The sequence below is a fragment of the Nicotiana tomentosiformis genome, chromosome 7 (assembly GCF_000390325.3).
Source record: "Nicotiana tomentosiformis chromosome 7, ASM39032v3, whole genome shotgun sequence".
Lineage (NCBI taxonomy): Eukaryota > Viridiplantae > Streptophyta > Magnoliopsida > Solanales > Solanaceae > Nicotiana > Nicotiana tomentosiformis.
The window spans coordinates 79166063-79190681 of NC_090818.1; the positions used below are offsets into that span (position 1 = coordinate 79166063).

At 39.3% G+C, this 24619-nt stretch overlaps 1 long non-coding RNA gene across 1 annotated transcript; it reads right to left on the reverse strand.

Annotated features, from left to right (window-relative positions):
* Positions 1-4958: 4958 nt before the first annotated feature.
* On the reverse strand, positions 4959-19544 carry LOC138895151 (uncharacterized). Its single transcript, XR_011409368.1, has 2 exons — positions 18938-19544; positions 4959-5030 (listed from the first exon to the last, which is right to left on the reverse strand). It is a non-coding gene; the product is annotated as an uncharacterized lncRNA (long non-coding RNA).
* Between the last annotated feature and the right edge of the window lie 5075 nt (positions 19545-24619).

The following is a 24619-nucleotide window of genomic DNA, read 5'->3' on the forward strand; positions in this document are numbered from 1 at the left end:
GAATACAAATGACATACAACCAATAATATCTAAGTACAAGCTGGATCTAGAGTCAGTAGTTCACGAGCTTCTAGAATCTCTACAAAATAGGGTTTGAAATAAATACAACTGTCTCGAATGAAAAGAACAGTAAATAGGGGAAATGGAAGGGGACTTCGAGTCTCCGAATGTCAATCCGAGCTGATACGCCTCACGAATAGCTGGGACCAGTACCAAAATCTGCACAAGAAGTGCAGAGTATAGTATGAGTATAACCGACGCAAAGTACTCCGTAAGTGACGAGCCTAACGTTGAAGAGGTAGTGACGAGACTATGATAGGACACCCACGTAATTAAACCTGTACAGACGGAAATATACGTACAAAATAATAGCAAATAAAGAATTAACAAGTATAATTGGGAGGGGACATGCGAAGGGGGTACAAGATACGGTAACTACAACAGGGAATAATAACAAGAATCAATCAATAAACCTTCAATCAACAAAATGAACAAGCATAATGAATAAAACTGTACTGCATCACCCTTTGTGCTTTTGCTCTCATCCTCACTATAAAACAGTAATAACGACACGACATCACCCTTCGTGCTTTTACCCTCAATTTCATCATGAATCAATAGATACGTCACAACATTACCCTTCGTGCATTAACTTTCAAATATGGTATGGCATCACCCTTCGTGCATTAACACTCAAATATGGCACGGCATCACCCTTCGTGCATTAACACTCTCCCTTACCATGTAACAATGAACATATAAGAACAGGGATATAGAATAAGCAAGATCAAGTCTTATGTCAATAATGGTTCCACTATCCCAATCTCTACTTCAGAAACAATGCTCAATTATCACAGATAGTTCATAAATGCGCAAAGAGCAATCAATTTAGTAATTAACTAGACTAAGCATGGATATTAAGATCAAAGAAAGAAATAAATTACAAGGAACAAGTCCCACCCACATGCTTTAACCCAACAAAAATACATAAGTACTCGTCACCTCACATAGACGTTGTATCCAACATTTAAACAAGTAGAAAATAGGAAAACAAGTCCTAATCCCTTGAGTCAAGGTTAACCACGAAGCTTACCTCGCTCCAAAAGTCGACTCAAAGCTCTACCGGAGCCTTTCTCTTAGAATCTGTCTCCAAACCAATCGTATCTAACCACAATTGATTCAATAATGTAAAATATTGCTAAAGGAATCAATAACAATGCATAAATTTAGGATTTCCACACTGTTCCCCAAAAAGTCAAAAATCGATCTCGGGCCTGCTTGGTCAAAACATGAGGTTCGGACCAAAATCCATTTTTTCATTCACCCTTGAGCCCGATTATGTAATTAGTTTCGGAATCCGACCTCAATTCGAGGTCTAAATTCCAATTTTACAAAAATCCCTAATTCTTCCTGAACCCCCAATTTCCACCATGAAAATCCTAGATTTTAGGTTAAAATCTTATGAAATGTAATGGAAAAATTGAAAGAAAGTAGGTTAGAATCACTTACCAACAAATTGGGGAAGAAAAGTTCTTGGGAGAATCGCCTCTGGGGTTTTCTAGCTTTAAAAATTTGAAGAATGAACAAAATCCTGTTTTTGGGACTATTTTAATCACTGGTGTCAGGTGCGCATCGCGTTCGCGTGAAACCTGACGCGTCCAAGAAGAGCAAAGCCTCAATGGCTTACGCGATAGCGAGTTGATCTACGCGTTTGTATAGTCTTAGCCCCCCTAGCCTCCACGTTCGCGATCCTTGTATCGTGTTCGCATAGAGCAACAGTTAACTCCCAGCCCCTACCTCTATTTCACTACGCGTTCGCGATTGACTGGCCGCGTTCGCGAAGAGAAGGCCCCCAATGCTCCGCATTCACGACTAAGGTTTCGCGTTCACGTAGAACAAAATCTCCCCCAGCCCATTTTACCCTTCACGATTGCGGGAGTATATTCGCGACTGCGAAGAAGGAAACACCAGAAACCAGAAGAAGTGAAAAACCAACAAACTTTCTAAGTTCAAAAGGTCCGTAGGATATCCGAAACTCACCCGAGCCCTCGAGGATCCAAACTAAATATGCACACAAGTACAAAAACATCATACAAACTTGCTCGCATGATCAAATAGCTAAAATAACACCTAGAACTACGAATCGGACACCAAATCAAATGAAATTTTCAAGAAAACTTTAGAACTTCTATTTTAACCACCGGATGTCCGAATCAAGTCAAACCAACTCCGTTTCTCACCAAATTTAACAGACAAGTTATAAATATAGTAATGGACCTATACTAAGTTCCGAAACTAAAATACGGATCCGGTATCAACAAAGTCAAACACTGATCAATTCTTTAAAGTCATTAAGCCTTTAAACTTCAAGATTTCGACAAAAAGAGATAACTCGAGCTAGGGACCTCCGAATTTGATAACAACACGATAGGGGATTCAAGAATTACTAAAGAAAAATGAGAAAATCAAGAAACATGCGGAAGCTAAAAGAAAATAGGGAAACGAAAAATACAAAAATTAAAGATAGATTGAATTCAAGAAAGAGTTTCTTTATTGAATCCTAGCAACAACAATTAGCTAACGAAGAACTAATTACCTTTTGTAGAGAAATAAAAACAAGAGATAGATTATGAAACCCAACCCTTTAGAATAATAAAAACAACAATAAGCCTAAACTTATCACCTTTCTTGAATACCTAGAAGTTATCTAAAATTTCAAAAAGGGTTTAATCTTACCACCTTAAGTTGATTCTTGAAGGTTGAAGAATAAATCCAAGAGTAGCCACACACAAGAGTGCAAGAAAAATCACACAATTTTTGTTGATATTGTCTAACATAATCTGTCCTAAAAATAAAGAAGACACCCCTTTATATAGAGAGGGAAGCACGAAATTCTACCATAAAAACAAAGAAAGAAAGTCCTAACTACTTTGGACAAAAACTCTAACTACCTTAGGATAGGATCTTAAAAGTCCAAAATAAATCTTAGAAATCTCAGAAATCTTGAAAAAGAAAGAAAGTCCGAACTACTTTGGACAAAAAGTCCAAGTACCTTAGGATAGGATCTTGAAAGTCCAAAACCAATCTTGGATAGAATCTTGGAAATCTTGAAAATCTTGAAGGAAATTTGCATGCAACTTGGCACCAACTTGCACTCAACTTCTAGCATGACTATTGTAAACTTCTTTGACATAAAGTAAGTCTTTTTTATATTATAAAAATGTGACTTCATGTAGGACTAATTGGGCTGCAAGTTTGGACACATTTTAGGTGCCAAAATGGTCCAAAAGTGGACTGATTAGGACCTTCTTCAAAGGATGTTTCTTGGGTTCCAATACTCCTCTTCTTGGACATAAATTTGGGCCATAAAACAATTGTAAAACCTAGCCAATTCACATCCTTAATCCTTGAGCCCTTCCTCCTAATTAATAACTTCATTATTTGCACTTGAAGTCTAATGACCTTGTTTTGCAACTGTTTAGCTTGACATCTTGTTAGAGGCCCTCTTTGAGATTCCAAAGCTTCATCCTTGTCTTTTAATAGATTTGAGATTCCTAGGATGCTATCATTCCCCTCTTCTTGAAGAAAATTCGTCCTCTAATTTTGACCTTGCAAGAAAAAGAAAACACGCACTAGTAAATGGCATCCACTAATCTAAACAAATAATAGGAACAAAACAAGATAGTGACCATGTGTCCATTTAATACAACTAATCCTAATAGGTGTAAATACTCCCTTATAAAGCATTTGTACATCATTATCCCAATAAAAATTATGCCTACCTAGATTAATACAATAAAAACCTCTCTTAGAAGCACTATGCAATGGAACTTGCAATTCGATCTTGTCGGTAAGGTAGTCCATAGGTATATATGACAAAGAAATTATAAAATATTGACCACACATCCATTTAATATAAGTATCTCTACCACATGTCTCAAAAAAGACACTTTTATGATATAGCCAACTATCTACAATTACAAATCTCATGGATTCCTCTACATGAAAGAGTATTTAATCACAAGGGTCACAACAATCATGCATATCCTCTTTAGTAGTAGCAAACACTTTTACAAGCTCACAATGAACATGACTTGAAGAATGACTCCCCATCACACAACAAAAATCATATTCTAGCAATTTATCACATGAAAACTCATTAGACACTTGAATAAGAGAAGAAGAAATATTTAACTCCTTCGCAAGCCTCTTCTCATAAATTTCATGTCTCTTTGCACCAAGTTGGAATACATAATCATCTATGTCATACTGAATTTCAAAAGACAGTAAATTACTCTTGCACTTGAACTCAGATAGTAAAGTTAATGACTTGATATGTATCAAAATATCATCTTCCACAAAAATTATAAAGTCACCAACATAAGAAATAAGAGTATAGTTCATTACCTCTAAAAATACCTTAGGTGTTCTAGAAAGGTCAAGAATTCGAATAAACAAATTATACATACCATACTTGGACTTATTTACCAATGGAACATCATCACATTGTATTCTTTTATTCAATGGCTCCAACTTAGCAATGCTTTTAGGTAACTCCATTAATTAAACTTGTAAATAAGGATCAAAATAGTCAAAAGGTTCAATAACAAATAATTTAACCAAGCTTTTATCTTCCACCATCCAACAAGAATTTATTTCGCCAAATTCATGTTGGAATCTAATTGGATCCTTTGCCACCATATCTTGCGCCTCACATCCCCTTTCAAAAGGTTTTTCAACATGTGGCTGCACAAAATCATAAGAACTAATACAAGAAAGAGTTAATGGGTTAGGAAGTAAAAAAAACTTTTTCTTGCTTACACTTTCTTTGGCTTTTATCACAAGACTAACTTTCTTCTCACCCTTGGCCTCTTTTCTCTCACTAAAATTTTTTTTTCTTCACTCAAACCCTCTTGTTTTTCTCTCTCTACCTCACAGACTTTTGTTATCTCATTGCCTTTTATCTTTTCTTTTTTCTCAAGATCACTCTTTACCTCACTTGACATCCCACTCTTTTCACTCAAGACAACCTCTCCTTTTTTCCTCTCTTAGAATGTCAACATGCACTCCCTTACATCTCTCATTCTTTTCTCTCTCAAACTTTTCCATATTCTCTTTAACAATCTTTTCATCTTCACAAATTTGTGAGGGAGTCAAAAGCCCAAGAATGAGTTTCTTCCCATTAACCTCAAAAGGGTATTTAGTTTTTTTCATACTATACGAAGCACTTCTATAGACATACCATGGCCTTCCCAACAAGATATGAAAACTATTCATGGGAATGACATCACACCAAATCACGTCCTCATCCAATAGAGAATTGCAATAACACTCTTTTATATACCTTTACTCCTTTCAACATATAGGGTTCAATATGTTCAACACAAGATAAGTTCATGTTCTCAACCATATAAGTGCTAATTAAGTTATAGCCAAATGCTTTGTTAATTCTACGGGCATAAATTGCAGACATCACTTTAGCTCTTGTCTGAAAAATATCTTTACCATTGTCTTCCTTCCATTCGATATACTGTAAGTTTGACTTTTCAAGTTGTTGAGTCATGGCTCTCCTTCTTCCACTGTAACTACCTGTTCGAGACATCTTGACATAGATTAAAGGAAATATGTATCTCTCAAATTTAGCTTTTTTCCTATAATGCTCTCACCTCTCTTTCCTTTTTCACTCAAAGCAACTCTTGATTGTTAATCTTTGGATTTATCAATAAACAGTACTAGTCACAACCTTAGGGATAAGAATGTGGAGTTAGACAAAAAGAAAAAGAAAAAGAAAGTGAAGGACCAAATCTAGGAAGAATAGGAATTGGTTATTAAAAAGGAGGAAAGAATTTAAGAAACCTAAAACCCACAAGAATAAGGAAAGATGTTACCTTAATCTTCAAGACCTAGGATCCCCTCTTCTTGTTTCTTTCTTGACTTGGAAACCAAATTATACTTGAATCTGAAAATAATAATGAGCAATAACACTTTTTTGGGCTGATTTTCGTTTTGTTTTGCTCAAGAACCACCAAAGATTATCAAGATTAAAATCTTGATTAGACTATGCTCTGATACCACTTGATAACAATACGATAGGGGATTCAAGAATTGATAAAGAAAAATAAGAAAATCACGAAACGTGCGGAAGCTAAAAGAAAATAGGAAAACAAAAAAGAAGACAAAAATTAAAGATAGATTGAATTCAAGAAAGAGTTTCTTGAATTCAAGAAGTCTATTCTTGAAGTTGAATCCTAGCAACAACAATTAGCTAACAAAGAACTAATCTCCTTTGGTAGAGAATTAAAAATAAGAGATAGATTGTGAAACCTGACCCTTTACAATAACAAGAATAACAATAAGCCTAAACTTATCACCTTTCTTGAATAGCTATGTCACCCCAACCTCGGGAAGCGCAACCGACGCTCAACCGAGTGAACCCGGTCGAGCAAGCCTGTTAAATACTTTCTACCCAACTCGCTTATGATAAGAGAAGACATGTTTTTATTAGCTAAATAGTAGAAGGACCTTATATATAGACATTACTAAACCATTTCATTTTGCTACTTCCCTGTTAAGTTTCACAATACATACATTTTGTGATTTAGTGGAACAAAAATCCAAATTACAGCATAATCCGTTTGACCTTTCTAGCACCCATATACAACCCACATAGCATCTAAGGAGCCTCTAAAGATACAAAAGAGTGTAAAGAAGGTGCCGACAATAAGGCCCCGGCTATACCTCAAAAAGTACAACAATATAAACAAAAGATATATTACATGACCCCGGAATAAAATGGGGCTCATCGAGTCCGCTGAGAAGAGGATGCAACACCTATCTATGATCAACACTGTCTGCTATGGAACCACCTGCATCCATTTAAAGATGCATCGCCCCCGACAAAAGGGACGTTAGTACTGTCGAATAGTACTAGTATGAAAACTAAACACCATTTCAATAAAATAAATAATAATACAAGGGAAACAGTCAAGGATTCAATACGAGCTTCAAATAACATTAAAACATCAAGTTAAGGATCACATAGATTTTTAAGTCAACTCCCATATTATTAGGTTGGATGTTTTTTAGTGTCAATATACCACAATCCACAATAACACCGTGTTCCTACACGGAGTCCGATTTCTGCCCGATCGGCTAAGCCATCTCATTTGAGACATCAACCATGTTCACAATTTCACTCACAATACCACCGTGTTATTACACGGAGTCCGATCTCGGCTCTATCGGCTAAGGCATCTCATTCGAGACATCAACCATATCAATTGATCATCTTACTTCATATTTCTTTCCCATCTTTTCAGCACATTGGCACAAGTGGCTTTAATTATAAAGTCATTCTTCGCAATTGGCCTTATTTCATAATTCAAGTTCTTTTCCACAATCCAATATTATTATTATCATCAATAACAACACGGTTTTCATTCAAGACTCTTCATTTAACATGTGAGCAATTTAGAATTCAAGGCACATAGAGGCTTTTCACACAATTTGGCATAACAGTCCTTAATCGAATTTGACTTGAAGTCTAGGCATATTAGAACATATTCTAAGTCTTGAACATTTCCTCAGATGACGAGATAACATGATGAAAGCATGGGAATACATATTACACATATATTTGCCAAGCAAGCACATTTGGGATAGCAATTTCTAGGATGTTCAATTTAGGACTTACGTTGATTGCATGAATAATGTGGGATTCAATTTTAAGAAGAGGGGGTTTAGCCAACATACCTCAATTGAGCCTATTAAAACTCTAAGACATTCCAGAATATTAGCAACTTCAATCTATTTTAGCAATATAGCAAAACTGAACCCAAAATTAGGAAAACGATCATAATTCTAGCTCACATGAGCATTCTATCAAACACTATGTGTGTATTAAGGTTTCATGCCCCTTTTTATGAAAGACTCCACCAACCCACCCCCCATTCTCTTCTATCTTTAACTCACAACCTCCCCACATACCTTAGGAACACATGCATGCAAGGTAAGCACTCCCATCCCTATGAATTACCTTACTAATGGCCCATTCTAGTTACATTTTCAAATTAAGAGTTTGGGTGATAGAATCTTACCTCTTAGGAAGAAGACCTAGGTGCCTCTCTTGATAATCTTCAAGGTTTTAAGTGAGAATTGAAGAGCAATTTGATGAAGATCCCTTTCTCCCTCTAGGACCCTCTCTCTCACTCTAAAAATATTAGAAAATAGGTTCAAAATAGCCCAAGGTAGGTCTTTTAACGGAATAGGGTCTAGTTTAAAAACCCCAAAAATGAAACTCCGGAACAGGTTCTGCGATCGCATAATTGATATGCGTTCTGCATATCGGCCTCAGAATTTGGCCTCCAAAACTGGGCGTGACTGACCCGGTCTGCGGTCACTATGCGGCCCGCAGACCTGTTCTGCGGTCGTATAGTGCACCGCAGAATGGTTCTACGGTCGCATAGTGTACCGCAGAACCTCCCTCCAAAAAATCCCAAAGCGGGATATACGACAAGAGTGCGGCGCGCGAAGTGGTTATGCGGTCGCATAATGGCCGCGAAATTTGACCTCAAAATGGCCCAGATAACTGACCCACTCTGTGACCATTCTACGGTCTGCAGAGTGGTTCTGCGGTCAGTAGAGTGGGTCTGCGGTCGCAGAATAGGCTGTATAAATGCCTACTTCTGCCCAACATTTTCTTCAACTCCCCAATGCCTACTACTATTAACCTCTACGCGTATTTCGGCATCACGAAAATCCCGATTTCTTTTGGAAAAATTTACGGAGCCTTACATCCTCCCCCACTTAAGATCATTGTCGAATGAGGATCAACGTCCACTATTAGCAACTTATGCAGCTCGGTTATCATACCATACACCAGCAGCCCCAAAGTTGACTAACTCCCTAAATTTCCAAATATTTCGCTAGAGTTTCCTCTGTAACTAGGCCTATCCACCTGTCAGAGAGCCCCAGAAACACATCTTACAAACATATGCACAACCCAATGACGTTACAAAACTCATAACAACACCAACCGTGGCCTCATAAGCAACATATAATCAAAAGGAGCACCTTTACATTAACTGAACAAGTGATACAAAATTCATAGGCGACAAGTTCATAAAAAGAAAGGATTACACAGCTATTCAAACAAGTGAGGATACTTCTTCTTCATTTCTTCCTTGGCCTCCCACGTGGCCTCTTCAACCTACTGGTTTCGCCATAACACTTTCACGGAGGAAATTTCTTTATTCCTCAACTTTCGGACTTGTCTATCAAGAATGGCAACTGAAATTTTTTCATATGACAATTCTTCATTAACCTCAATGGTCTCAACCGGCACAATGGCTGATGGATCCCCAACTACCTTCTTCAACATAGACATATGGAATACCTGGTGGACTAATGATATTTCGGGTGGTAGCTCAAGCTTGTACGCCACCTGGCCAATTCTCTGAATGATTTTGTACGGCCTGACATACCTCGGACTCAATTTCCCTTTTTCCCAAACTGCATAATACCCTTCATGGGGAAAACCTTCAAGAATACCCAATCATCTACTTTGAACTCTAAGTCTCTGCGACGGACATCCGAATAGGATTTTTGACGACTCTGGGCAGTTTTCAACTACTCCTTTATGATCTTAACCTTCTCCATAGCCTGATGTATGAGGTCTGGCCCAATCAACTCAGCTTCCCAATTCTCGAACCACCCAATAGGAGATCTACATCTCCTACCATACAATGCCTCAAATTGTGCCATCTGAATATTCGCATGAAAGCTGTTATTATAAGCAAAATCTATGAGTGGAAAATGATTATCCCAGCTACCCTTGAAAGCAAGAACACAAGCACGCAACATTTCCTCAAGCGTCTGAATAGTATGCTCTACTTGCCCGTCGGTCTGTGGATGGAAGGCTGTACTAAGATTTACCTAAGTACCCAAACCATGCTGAAATTTCTTCCAAAAATTGGCCGTGAACTGAGCCCCTCAATCGGAGATGATAGAAACTGGAGTGCCATGCACCCTCACTATTTCCTTGATATACAACTGAGCATACTGTTCCGCTGTGTCGGTAGATTTAACTAGTAAGAAGTGTGCTGATTTCGTGAGTCGATCCACGATCACCCAAATTGCGTCAAACTTGCGCAGAGTGCGCGGTAATCATACCACAAAATCCATATTAATCATTTCCCACTTCCACATTGGAATTTCTTTGTTTTGTGCCAACCAACCAGGCCGTTGATGTTCGGCCTTCACTTGCTGACAATTCGGACACTTTTCCACAAAGTCCGCCACACTCCTTTTCATGTCATTCCACCAATAGATTTCCTTGAGGTCATGCTACATCTTTGTAGAGCCTGGATGCACGAAATACCTGGAAGCATGAGCCTCGATCATGATTCTTTCCCGGAGACCATCTACGTTTGGAACACATAGCTGCCCTTGGTACCTTAGTGTACCATCATCCATGCCAAGAGTAAAAGCCATCATTTTATGTTTATTAATCCCCTCCTTCAACTGTACCAACAATGGTTCGTTGTATTGCTTCTCTTTGACTTCTACAACAAGTGACGATTCAGCTATATTTTACACAATTACCCTTCCTTCACTAGAGTCCGCAAGACGAACTCCCAAACTGGCTAGCTGATGAACCTCCCTGGCCAACGGCCTTTGACATGCCTCCAAGTGAGCCAAACTACCCATAGATTTCCGGCTAAGAGCATCTGCCACAACATTGGCTTTCCCTGGGTGGTACAGAATATCGATGTCGTAATCCTTGAGTAACTCAAGTCATCTTCTCTGCCTCAAATTCAGCTCCTTTTGTTTGAAAATATATTGAAGACTCTTGTGGTCCGTGAATACATCCACATGTACCCCATACAAATAATGACGCCAAATCTTCAATGCAAAAACCACGCCGCATGTTCTAAGTCATGTGTTGGATAATTATTTTCATGATTCTTGAGTTGCCTAGAAGAATAAGCTATAACCTTGCCATGTTGCATTAACACACACACCCAAGACCGATCCTTGAAGCATCACAATATACCACACACCCGTCTGTACCCTCTGGCAGGGTTAACACCGGTGCCGTAGTCAATCTCGATTTCAATTGCTGTAAGCTCATTTCACAAGCATCGAACCATTGGAACTTAACCACTTTCTAAGTCAATCTAGTCAATGGAGAGGCAAGAGTAGAGAACCCCTCCACAAACTTCCGGTAAAATCGTGCTAAACCCAAGAAACTATGAATCTCGGTTGGCGTTGTAGGTCTAGGCCAATTCTTCACTGCTGAAATCTTTTGAGAATCTACTTTAATTCATTCTCTGGAGACAACATGACCCAAGAATGTGACATATTCGAGCCAAAATTAACACTTTGAAAATTTCGTGTACAATTGATCCTGATGAAGAGTCTGCAACACTACCCTGAGGTGATCGGCATGGTCCTCCCGACCTTATGAATACACAAGAATATTGCCATTGAACACTATCACAAAGGAGTCGAGGAAAGGCTTGAAAACTCGATTCATAAGGTCCATGAAAGCTGCCGGGGCATTTGTTAGACCGAAAGACATTACCATAAATTCAAAGTGCCCATACCGGGTTCTGAAAGCTGTTTTCGGAATATCCTGCTCCCTAATCTTCAATTGGTGATACCCGGATCGTAAATCAATTTTGGAGAAGTATCTAGCACCCTGTAACTGATCAAACAAATCATCTATTCTTGGTAACGGGTACTTATTTTTGATTGTGACTTTGTTGAGCTGCCGATAGTCAATACACATCCTCAGCGATCCATCTTTCTTCCTTACAAAGAGAACCGGTGCACCCTATGGTGACACACTCAGTCGGATGAAACCCTTATCTAACAAATCCTTCAATTACTCCTTTAGTTCCTTCAATTCTGCTGGTGCCTTCCTGTAGGGCAGAATAAATATAGGCTACGTGCCTGGCATCAGATCAATCCCTAAATCAATCTCCCTGTCTGGCGGAATCCCAGGGAGCTCATCAGGAAATACCTCTGGAAATTCATTCACAACTGGCACAGACTCGAGTGTAGGTGCCTCAGCATTGGCGTATGTGACCTGGACCAAATGATAGATACACCCCTTGTTAATCATCTTCGTGGCCTTAAGGTAAGAAATAAACCTACCCTTCGGCACCACATTATCCCCCTTCCACTCAACAACCGGCTCATTTGGAAATTCAAACCTCACAGTTCTAGTTCGACAGTCGAGCTTAGCATAACATGAATAAAGCTAATCCATCCCCATAATTACATCAAAATCGACCATCCCCAATTCAGTGAGATCGGCTACGGTGTCCCGACCACGTACCGTGACAACACAACCACTATACACCCTTACGGCCATAATAGACTCGCCAACCGAAGTAGATACAGAGAACGGCTCATGAAGCTGTTCCGGTTATATCCTAAATTCCATAGCAACATAAGGGGTAACATAGGACAAGGTGGACCCGGGATCAATAAGAGCATATACATCATGAGATTGGACAGTCAATATACCTGTGACAACATCTGGAGAAGCCTTTGCACTCTGGCGACCACTCATAGCATAGAAACGGCTGGGTCCTCCTAAACTCTGCGTACCACCCCTAGCTGCACCATTCCCTGTTGGTGCTGGAGAGCCTCGAGCTGGAGGGGGTGCTGAAGATGTAGCAGCTGCAGAACTGGATGGCTGTGATGTGCCCCTGCCCGCAGCCTGGTGGGATGAACGACACTCTCTCTGAATATGAACCCTTATTCCGCACCCGTAACATACCGGCATGTCCTGGTAGCCGATCCCCATATGCATCCTCCCACACTTGGGGCATGGAGGCATGCGTTGCTGCTGGAATCTCCTTCCGGATCGGCCCTGATGGTGGGACCGCTTGCTGCACTAATTGGGCCTGAAGCGACTCCCCTGCTGCTGACTGTGCCCTGTTGGCGGTGCACTGGTTGAAGACTAAGCATAAGACTGGGATGGCCCTGGTGACCCTCCCCTAAAAGCTAATCTCCCACAACCAAATGAATCTCCAGGGTTGCCCGCGGATCGGGCCCTACTGCTACCCTCTCGCTCCATCCTATTCTTTAACTTTCGGGCCTCTGTAGCTTGAGCAAACACCACCATCTTACCATAGTTCATATCAGAATTTAAGGCAGCTATGGCAGCCACATTAATAACCAAAGGGCTAATGCCCTGCATAAATCGATGCACTCTGGCCTCCATGGTGGGCATCATGTGAATAGCATATTTCGACAGGCGCGCGAACTCCATGTGATACTCCCACACACTCTTACTCCCTTGCTTAAGATTCTCAAACTCTGTGGCACGGGCTGCCCTAGTCTCGGTAGGCAAGAAATGGTCTATAAAGGCATCAGCAAACTCACTCCACCTCACGGGAGGGCTCCCCTCCTCCCGAGAGTCCTCGCATAGCTCAAACCAAGAATATGCCACCCCTTTCAGGTGGTAGGCGGCCAACTCCACTCCCACCATCTCAGTAGCGTGCATAACCCGGAGAGTCTTATGCATCTCATCAATGAAGTCCCGTGGGTCCTCCTCGGGATTAACACCAGTGAACATCGGAGGATCCAACTACAGAAACCTGTTCACCCTAGAACTAGTGGAATCCCCTGGTTGGCTAGAAAATGTGGGTGCAACATTCAACCTTTGGACCTGAGAAGCCACTATCTTAGTCAGCATTTGAATAGCTCCCCTAAGATCCCCATCAGAAATACCAGAACTGGAATATTAGGTGGAGGAACCGTCGCACCCTCTATAGGTATAGGGACTGGTGTAGTGGAATCAGACAGTCAAGCAGTCAGGGGATTATCTTTACCCCTCGGGAATTCACCCGCATCATCAAATAAAGGGTTAACTGCCACTCTTGAAGCAGTATTGGCCCCTTGGCTAGTTCTTGCTCTCTTCTTACGTGCCATATACTGAAAGTTAAAGCAATGCACGAGTTAGAGGAGGAACAGTTGCACAATTAGTTTCATCGCATGATCCAGAATATCAAAGAAGGGTATTGTTCCTAAATGTCTAAGTTGCCTCCCACTTATAGATGTGGTCCACAACATACCGATAAGAAGGACTCTACCAGACACGGCTCCGACACATCCTAGGACACTTTAAAACCTTAGGCTCTGATACCAAGTTTGTCATGCCCCAACCTCGGGAAGCGCGACCGACGCTCAACCGAGTGAACCTGCTCGAGCAAGCCTGTTAAATAATTTATACCCAACTTGATTATGATAAGAGAAGGCATGTTTTTATTAGCTAAACAGCACAAGGACCATATATATAGACAATACTAAACCATTTCTTTTTTGCTACTTCCCTATTAAGTTTCAAAATACATACATTTTGTGATTTAGTGGAACAAAAATCCAAAATACAATATAATTTGTTTGACCTTTCTAGCACCCATATACAACCCGCAGAGCGTCTACGGAGCCTCTAAAGATACAAAAGAGTGTAAAGAAGGTGCCGGCAATAAGGCCATGGCTATACCTCAAAAAGTACAACAATATAAACAAAAGATATATTACATGACCCCAGAATGAAATGGGGCTCACCAAGTCTGCTGAGAAGAGGATGCAACACCTATCTGTGATCAACACTGTCTGTAATGGAACCATCTGCATCCATTTAAAGATGCAGCGCTCCCGGCAAAAGGGACGTTAGTACTATCGAATAGTACTAGTATGAAAACTAAACACCATTTAAATAAAATGAATAATAATACAAGGGAGATAGTCAAGGATTCAATACGAGCCTCAAATAACATTAAAACATCATTTTAAGGATCACATAGATTTTTAAGTCAACTCCCACATTATTAGGTTGGATGGTTTTTAGTGCCAATATACCATAGTCCACAATACCACCGTGTTCTTACACGGAGTCCGATATCGGCCCGATCGGCTAAGCCATCTCATTTGAGACATCAACCATGTTCATAATTTCACTCACAATACCACCGTGTTATTACACGGAGTCCGATCTCGGCCCGATCGGCTAAGCCATCTCATTTGAGACATCAACCATTTCAATCGATCATCTTACTTCATATTTCTTTCCCATCTTTTTAGCACATTGGCACAAGTGGCTTTAATTATAAAGTCATTCTTGGCACTTGGCCTTATTTCATAATTCAAGTTCTTTTCCACAATCCAACATTATTAATATCATCAATAACAACACGGTTTTCATTCAACACTCTTGATTTCACATGTGAGGAATTTAGAATTCAAGGCACATAGAGGCTTTTCACACAATTTGGCATAACAGTCCTTAATCGAATTTGACTTGAAGTCTAGGCATATTAGAACATATTCTAAATCTTGAACATTTCCTCAGATGACGAGATAACATGATGAAAGCATGGGAATACATATTTCACATATATTTGCCAAGCAAGCACATTTGGCGTAGTAATTTCTAGGACGTTCAATTTGGGACTTACGTCGATTGCATGAATACCGTGGGATTCAATTCTAAGAAGAGGGGGTTTAGCCAAAATACCTCAATTGAGCCTCTTAAAACTCTAAGAAATTCCGGAATATTAGCAACTTCAATCTATTTTAGCAATATAGCAAAATTGAACCCAAAATTAGGAAAACGATCATAATTCTAGCTCACTTGAGCATTCTATTAAACACTATGTGTGTATTAAGGTTTCATGCCCCTTTTTATGAAAGACTCCACCAACCCACACCCTATTCTCTTCTATCTTTAAGTCACAACATCCCCACATATCTTAGGAACACATGCATGCAAGGTAAGCACTCCCATCCCCATGAATTACCTTACTAATGGCCCATTCTAGTTTCATTTTGAAATTAAGAGTTTTGGTGATAGAATCCTACCTCTTAGGAAGAATACCTAGGTGCCTCTCTTGATAATCTTCAAGTTTTTAAGTGAGAATTGAAGAGCAATTTGATGAAGATCACTTTCTCCCTCTAGGACCCTCTCTCTCACTCTAAAAATATCGGAAAATATTTTTAAAATGGCCCAAGGTAGGCGTTTTAATGGAATAGGGTCGGGTTTAAAAACCTCAAAAATGAAGCTCCGAAACAGGTTTTACGATCGTATAATTGATATGCGGTACGCATATTGGCCATATAATTTGGCCTCCAAAACTTGGCGTGGCTGACCCGGTCTGCGATCACTATGCGGCCCGTAGACCTGTTCTGTGGTTGCATAATGCACCGTAGAATGGTTCTGCGTTCGCATAGGGCACCGCAAAACCTCCCTATGAAAAATCCCAAAGCGGGATATGCGACAAGAGTGCGGCCCGCGAAGTGGTTAAGCGATCGCATAATGGCCGCGAAATTTGATATCAAAATAGCCCAGAAAACTGACCCACTCTGCGACCATTCTGTGATCCGCAGAGTGGTTCTGTGGTCACAGAATAGGCCGCAGAAATGCCTACTTCTGCCCAACATTTTCTTCAACTCCCCAACGCCTACTTCTAGTAACCTCTATGCCTATTTTGGCATCACGGAAATCCAAGTTATTTTTGGAAAAATATTTACGGGGCCTTACAAGCTAAAAGTGATCTATGATTTCGAAAAGGGTTTAATCTTACCACCTTAAGTTTATTCTTGAAGGTTAAAGAATAAATCCAAGAGTAGCTACACACAAGAGTGCAAGAAAAATCTCAATATTTTTGTTGATATTGTTTATCATAATCTAAGTCTAAAATCAAATAAGACACCCCTTTATATAGAGAGGGAGTCACGAAATTCTACCACAAAAACAAATAAAGAAAATCCTAACTACTTTGGATAAAAGTCCAACTATCTTAGGATAGGATCTTGAAAGTCCAAAACCAATCTTGGAAAACTTATAAATCTTGGAAAAGAAAGAAAGTCCTAACTACTTTGGACAAAAAGTTAGGATAGGATCTTGAACGTCCAAAACCAATCTTGGAAATCTTGAAAAAGAAAGAAAGTCCTAACTACTTTGGACAAAAAGTCCAAGTACCTTAGGATAGGATCTTGAAAGTCCAAAACCAATCTTGGATAGAATCTTGGAGATCTTAAAAATCATAAAGGAAATTTGCAAGCAACTTGGCACCAACTTGCACTCAATTTCTAGCACGACTATTGTACCCTTCTTTGACATCAACTAAGTCCTTTTTATATTATAAAAATATGACTTCATGTAGGACTAATTGGGCTGCAAGTTTGGACACATTTTAGGTGCCAAAATGGTCAAAAAGTGGACTGATTAGGACCGTCTTCAAAGGATGTCTCTTGGGATCCAATACTCCTCTTCTTGGACATATATTTGGGCCATAAAACAAAATTGTAACACCTAGCCAATTCACATACTTAATCCTTGAGCCCTTCCTCCTAATTAACAACTTCATTATTTGCACTTGAAGTCTAATGACCTGTTTTGCAACTGTTTAGCTTGACATCTTGTTAGAGGCCCTCTTTGAGATTACAAAGCTTCATCCTTGTCTTTGAATAGATTTGAGCTTCTTAGGATGCTATCATTCCCCTCTTCTTGAAGAAAATTTGTCCTCGAATTTCAACCTTGCAAGAAAAAGAAAACAAGCACTAGTAAATATCATCCACTAATCTAAAAAAATAGTAGGAATAAAACAGGATAGTGACCACGTGTCCATTTAACCTAATTAATCCTAATAGGTGTAAATACTCCCTTATAAAGAATATGGACAACATCATTCCAATAAAATTTATGCCTACCTAGATTAATACAATAAAAACCTCTCTTAGATGCACTATGCAACGGAACTTGCAATTCGATCTTGTCGGTAAGGTAGTCCATAGGTATACATGACAAGGAAATTATAAAAGGTTGACCACACATCCATTTAATATAAGTATCTCTACCACATGTATCAAAAAAGACACTTTTATGATATAGCCAACTATCTACAATTACAAATCTCATAGATTCCTCTACATGAAAGAGTATTTGATCACAAGCGTCACAACAATCGTACATATCCTCTTTACTACTAGCAAACACTTTTACAAGCTCACAATGAACATAACTTGAAGAATGACTCCCCATCACACAACAAAAATCACATTCTAGCAATTTATCACATGAAAACTCATTAGACACTTGAATAAGAGATGAAGAAATATTTAATTCATTCGCAAGCCGCTTCTCATAAATTTCATGTCTCTTTGCACCAAGTTGGAATACATAATCATCCAAGTCATACTGAATTTCAAAACACAGTAAATCACTCTTGCACTTGAACTTAGATATTACAGTTACTGTCTTGATATGCATCGAAATATCATCATCCACAAAAATTATAAAGTCACCAACATAAGAAATAAGAGTATAGTTCATTACCTCCAAAAATACCTTAGGTGTTCTAGAAAGGCCAAGAATTCGAATAAACCAATTTTACATACCATACTTGGACTTATTCACCGATGGCACATCATCACCTTGTATTCTTTTATTCAATATCTCCAACTTAGCAATGCTTTTAGGCAACTCCATGTCATAAACTTGTAAATAAGGATCAAAATAGTTAAAAAGTTCAATAACACAGAATTTAACCAAGCTTTTATCTTCCTCCATCCAACAAGAATTTATTTCGCCAAATTCATGTTGGAATCCAATTGGATCCTTTGCCACCATCTCTTGCGCCTCACCTCCCCTTTCAAAAGGTCTTTCAACATGTGGCTGCACAAAATCACAAGAAGTAATACAAGAAAAAGTTAATGGGTTAGGAAGTAAAGAAAACTTTTTTTTGCTTACACTCTCTTTGGCTTTTATCACAAGACTAACTTTCTCCACACCCGCAACCTCTTTTCTCTCGCTTAAGTTTTTTTCTTTTTCTTCACTCAAACCCTCTTGTTTTTCTGTCTACCTCACAGACTTTTGTTATCTCATTGCCTTCACTCTTTTATTTTTTCTCAAGATCACTCTTTACCTCACTTGACATCCCACTCCTTTCACTCAAGATAACCTCTCCTTTTTCCTCTTTTGGAATGTCAACATGCACTCCCTTACTCCTCTCATTCTTTTCTCTCTCATATTTTTCCATATTCTCTTTAACAATCTTTTCATCTTCCCAAATTTGTGAGGGAGTCAAAGGCCCAAGAATGAGTTTCTTCCCATTAACCTCAAAAGAGTATCTATTTGTTTCCATACTATATGAAGCACTTCTATAGACATACCATGGCCTTCCCAACAAGATATGAAAACTATTCATGGGAATGACATCACACCAAATCACATCCTCGTTCCTTCCAATAGAGAATTGCAATAACACTCTTTTATCTACCTTTACTCCTTTCAACATGTAGGGTTCAATATGTTCAACATAGGGCAAGTTTAATTTCTCAACCATATAAGTGCTAATAAAGTTATAGCCAAATGCTTTGTCAATTCTAAGGGCATAAATTGCAGAAATCACTTTAGCTTTTGTTTGAAAAATAACTTTACCATTGTCTTCCTTCCATTCGGTATACTGTAAGTTGGACTTTCCAAGTTGTTGAGTCATAGCTCTCCTCCTTCCACTGTAACTACCTGTTTGAGATATCTTGACATAGATTAAAGGAAATATGTATCTCTCAAATTTGGCTTTTTCCCTATAATGCTCTCACCTCTCTTTCCTTTTTCACTCAAAGAAACTCTTGATCGTTAATCTTTAGATTTATCAATAAACTTTACTAGTCACAACCTTAGTGATAAAAATGTGGAGTTATGCAAAAGGAAAAAGAAAGTGAAGGACCAAACCTAGGAAGAATAGGAATTGGTTATTAAGAAAAAATGGAAAGCATTTAAGAAACCTAAAACCCACAAGAATAAGGAAAGAAGTTACCTTAATCTTCAAGAACTAGGATCCCCTCTTCTTGTTTTTTTTTTCTTGACTTGGAAACCAAATTATACTTGAATCTGAAAATAGTAATGAGCAATAACACCTTTTTGGATTGATTCTCATTTTTTTATCTTTTGATTTTGCTCAAGAACCACCCAAGATTATCAAGATTAAAATCTTGATTAGCCTATGCTCGGATACCACTTGATAACGATACGATAGGGGATTCAAGAATTACTAAAGAAAAACAAAAACATCAAAAAATGTGCGGAAGCTAAAAGAAAATAGGGAAACGAAAAGAAGACAAAAATTAAAGATAGATTGAATTCAAGAAAGAGTTTCTTGAATTCAAGAAGTCTATTCTTGAAGTTGAATCCGAGCAACAACAATTAGCTAACGAAGAACTAATCGTCTTTGGTAGAGAATTAAAAATAAGAGATAGATTGTGAAACCCGACCCTTAAGAATAACAAGAACAACAATAAGCCTAAACTTATCACCTTTCTTGAATAGCTAAAAGTGATCTACGATTTCGAAAAGGGTTTAATCTTACCACCTTAAGTTGATTCTTGAAGGTTGAAGAATAAATCAAGAGTAGCCACACACAAGAGTGCAAGATATTGTATATCATAATCTAAGTCTAAAAACAAAGAAGACACCCCTTTATATAGAGAGGGAGTCACTAAATTCTACCACAAAGACAAAGAAAGAAAATCCTAACTACTTTGGACAAAAGTCCAACTACCTTAGGATAGGATCTTGAAAGTCCAAAACCAATCTTGGAAATCTTATAAATCTTGGAAAAGCAAGAAAGTCCTAACTACATTGGACAAAAAGTCCAAGTACCTTAGGATAGGATCTTGAAAGTCCAAAACCAATCTTGGAAATCTTAGAAATCTTGGAAAAGAAAGAAAGTCCTAACTACTTTGGACAAAAAGTTCAAGTACCTTAGGATAATGTAACGACCCGGCGGGTCATTTTGGGAGAATTAGCCTCGAACCCCTAATTACTGCTTTTTCTTTTTCATTTTGTGGTTACGTGATTCGCCGGGAGGTTTGGTTTTTGGTTTTCGGAGTGAAATGGGACACATAGTCCCTAAGATGGAAGCTTAAGAAATAGGATTTGACCGTAGTTTGAACTGTGTGAAGACGACTCTGGAATAGAGTTTTCACAATTCCTATAGCCCCGTAGGGTGATTTTGGTCTTAGGAACATGTTCAGATGTTGAATCGAAGGTCCGTAGGTCATTTTAGTGCCAATTGGCGAAAGTTGGAAATGAGATATTTTTTGGGAAGTTTGACCGGGAGTGAAATTTCTGATATCAGGGTCGGATTTTGATTCCGGAAGTAAGAGTAGGTCCATAATTTCAATTATGACTTGTGTGCAAAATTTGAGGTTAATCGAATTTGATTTAATAGGTTTCGATGTCAGATGTAGAAGTTTGAAGTTCTAAAGTTCATTAGGCTCGAATCGATGCGCAATTCGTGTTTTTAGCATTGTTTGATGTGATTTGAAGGCTCGACTAAGTCCGTATAATATTTTAGGACTGGCTGATATGTTTGGTTGAGGTCTCAGGGGTTTCGGGAGGTTTTCGAATGGTTAATAGATCAAAAAATTGGAATTGGAGCATACCTGAAGCTTGGCTGTGTATGCTGTAATCGCACCTGCGCATTTTGGGCCGCAGGTGTGACACCACAGAAGGGGCCTTCGAGCCGTAAGAGCAGAATTGGGGCTGTCCAGCTGAGCCCGCAGATGCGGTCATGGCCCCGCAGAAGCAAGCTCGCAGAAGCGAGAAGATTGGCACAGATGCGGAGGATGCGGATGTGTGATGGTGAGTTCCGCACCTGCAGTTGCGCAGATGCGAGGGTGAAGACCGCAGAAGAGGAGGCCCAGCTCCAGCAGTTAACCGAAGAAGTGGTGCATTTTCTGCAAAAACAGGACCGCAAAAGCGGGACCACAAATGCGGTCAAGTGATCGCAGAAGCGGAAGTCCTGGGCAGACTCTATTAATGCAAGAGTTCGCAATTTTTGCTCATTTTAAATATTTTGAGCTTGGGTCTTGGCGATTTTTGAGAGCATTTTTGGGGGATTTCTTGAGATAACTCTGATATTTAAGGTGGAAATTTGGAGTTTGAGGCTAGGGATTTTGAGAGTTTGATTTGAGAGTTTGAGTGGCGACTTGGTGTAGGATTTTGGTAATTTTGGTATGGGTGAAATCGATATCGAATAGGGTGTTCGTATTTTGTAACTCTTACCCGATTCCGAGATGTGGGCCCAGGTCGACTTTTTGGGGTGATTTTTTGATTCTTTGCTAAAGTCATAGATTTATGATTTAAATTAGTTTCTTGTAGTTGTATTCATGATATGTAATTGCTTTTGGCTAGATTTGGGCCATTCAGAGTCGGAAAATCGAGGGAAAGGCATCCTTATCGATTTATTGAGCGAGATTTGAGGTAAGTTACTTGTCTAACTTAGTGTAGGGAAATTCCCTTAGGATTTGGTATTGTTGTAATACTTTGTGACATGTGAGCACCGTGTATGTGAGGTGACGAGTGTGTACACGAGAAAATTATGAAAATTTCGGTTCTTGCTGAGTTGTTTTCTTTTAAATTCCTTAACTGAGTTGCCTTACCTTATATAGTGATCATGTTTAGCCTAGTATCGCATGTCTACGTGCCTTAACTCTTACTTGCAATTTGTGCAACATGCTTAGTTGGATTACCTGTTTCCGTTGATTTGAATTAAATCTTGAACTGTAAGATTTCTTGCTTTAAATTCGTCTTTCCTTCGGTTATCTGCTGCATATTTACTTTGAGACTACGAGGCGGTTCCTCGGGCGATCCTCATGTACTATATATTTACTTTGGGACTACGAGGCGGTCCTCAGGAGATCCCCCTGTACTGCATATTTATTTTGGGACTACGAGGCGATTCCTCGGGAGATCTCCCTGTACTGCATATTTACTTTGGGACTACGAGGCGTTTACTCGGGAGATCGCCCCTGTATTGCATATTTACTTTGGGACTACGAGACGTTTACTCGGGAGATCCCCCATGTCTTGCATATTTACATTTGGGACTACGAGGCGGTACCTCGGGAGTGCCCCTGTTGTTTACCTCTAATTGCTGGGCTGTTATTTTCTGAAACTTCTTGTTGTTTAAATTCTCAGTCATTTCAAAATATTATTATATCTTCTGCCTTGCTTATCTTTTAAACCAGTAGGGCCCTGACCTGACCTCGTCACTACTCTATTAAGGTTAGGCTTGGCACTTACTGGGTAACGTTGTGGTGTACTCATACTACACTTCTGCACATCTTTTTGTGCAGATCTAGGTTCTTCCCACCAGACCAGATACCAGCGAGTTGGACCGTACGTGGAGACTTCAAGGTATATCTACCAGCGTCCACAGACCTCGGAGTCCCCCTCTATCCTTACTATGTTGTTTTCCTTATTTTCTTTAGACTTTGATGTATAGAGACACTTAGTATTTTCTCTTAGAAGCTTGTGACTTGTTTCCACCGGGTTTTGGGAGTTGTAATGATTGAATGGCAGTTTTATAATTATTTCATGTGTTGAGAATCGGGCTTCAGTTTTATTGTCACGGCCCAAAATTCACCTAGTCGTGATGGCACCTAACTCAACCCGTCAGGTAAGCCAATTTACAACTAACCAATTTAAATGAGATTTATTATGAAAAGAAATGAAATTACAACCGCTTTTATACAAGAACTTTCCAAGGACTGGTAGTACAAATCATGAGCTTCTAAGATTAGAATTTACAAAACTGGTGTGAAATAAAAATACATCATCTGTTTGAAATATACATGAACAGATTAAAAATTCTCAAGCTACCATGAACAAGAAGCAGCAATGGCTGGAACGTAGGTACATCTTCAGATCCAGCTCCAGTCGTACGCAGCAACATCAGCGTCAAAAATCTGCACGCAAGGTGCAGAAGTGTAGTACGAGTACAACCGACCCCATGTATTCAATAAGTAACAAACCTATCCTTAGGTTGAAAGTAGTGACGACCGGGTACACCAGTCAAAGCCCAACACCAATAGCCAACGAAGGCTCATAATAATATAATAAAAAAGGGTACAAGAAATAACTCTGAAATATAATGTTCAGCTCGTCCACAATTCCAAAAAAATAGGCATGCTTTTCAAGTATATCAGTGAAAACCCAAATCTTTTACCGAAAGCACCAAAATATGAGTAAGTTTGTAAAATCGTGATTTTCCTTACGAAACTTTTCAACAGGTAAAAGTTTCATTATCAAATGGCATGAGGAAAAGTACATCTCTACGCCTACATGTCAATGTGTATGAGAAGTCATGAATGATGTGATACCGTACAACATGAGGACAAATACGTCTCTATGCTTGTATGTCAAGTGTGCATGCCAATGCAGCACAACATAGTGAACAACCATAATCATACTCTGAGAGTATCAATTCACTCAGTCCTCCCAATCACTCGGCACTCGCACTCAATAGGTACCTGCGCTCACTGGGTGTGTGTACAGACTCCGGAGGGGCTCCTTCAGCCCAAGCGCTATAATCTGCACGGACAACTCATGTGCTGCACAGATAACTCACCTGCTATAGTATCAATATCTGGATTCGCACGGACAACTCACGTGCTGCACGGACAACTCACGTGCTATAGTATCAATATCTGGATCCGCATGGACAACTCACATGCTGCACGGACAACTCACATGCTATAGTATCAATATCTGGATCCGCACGGACAACTCATATGCTGCACGGACAACTCACGT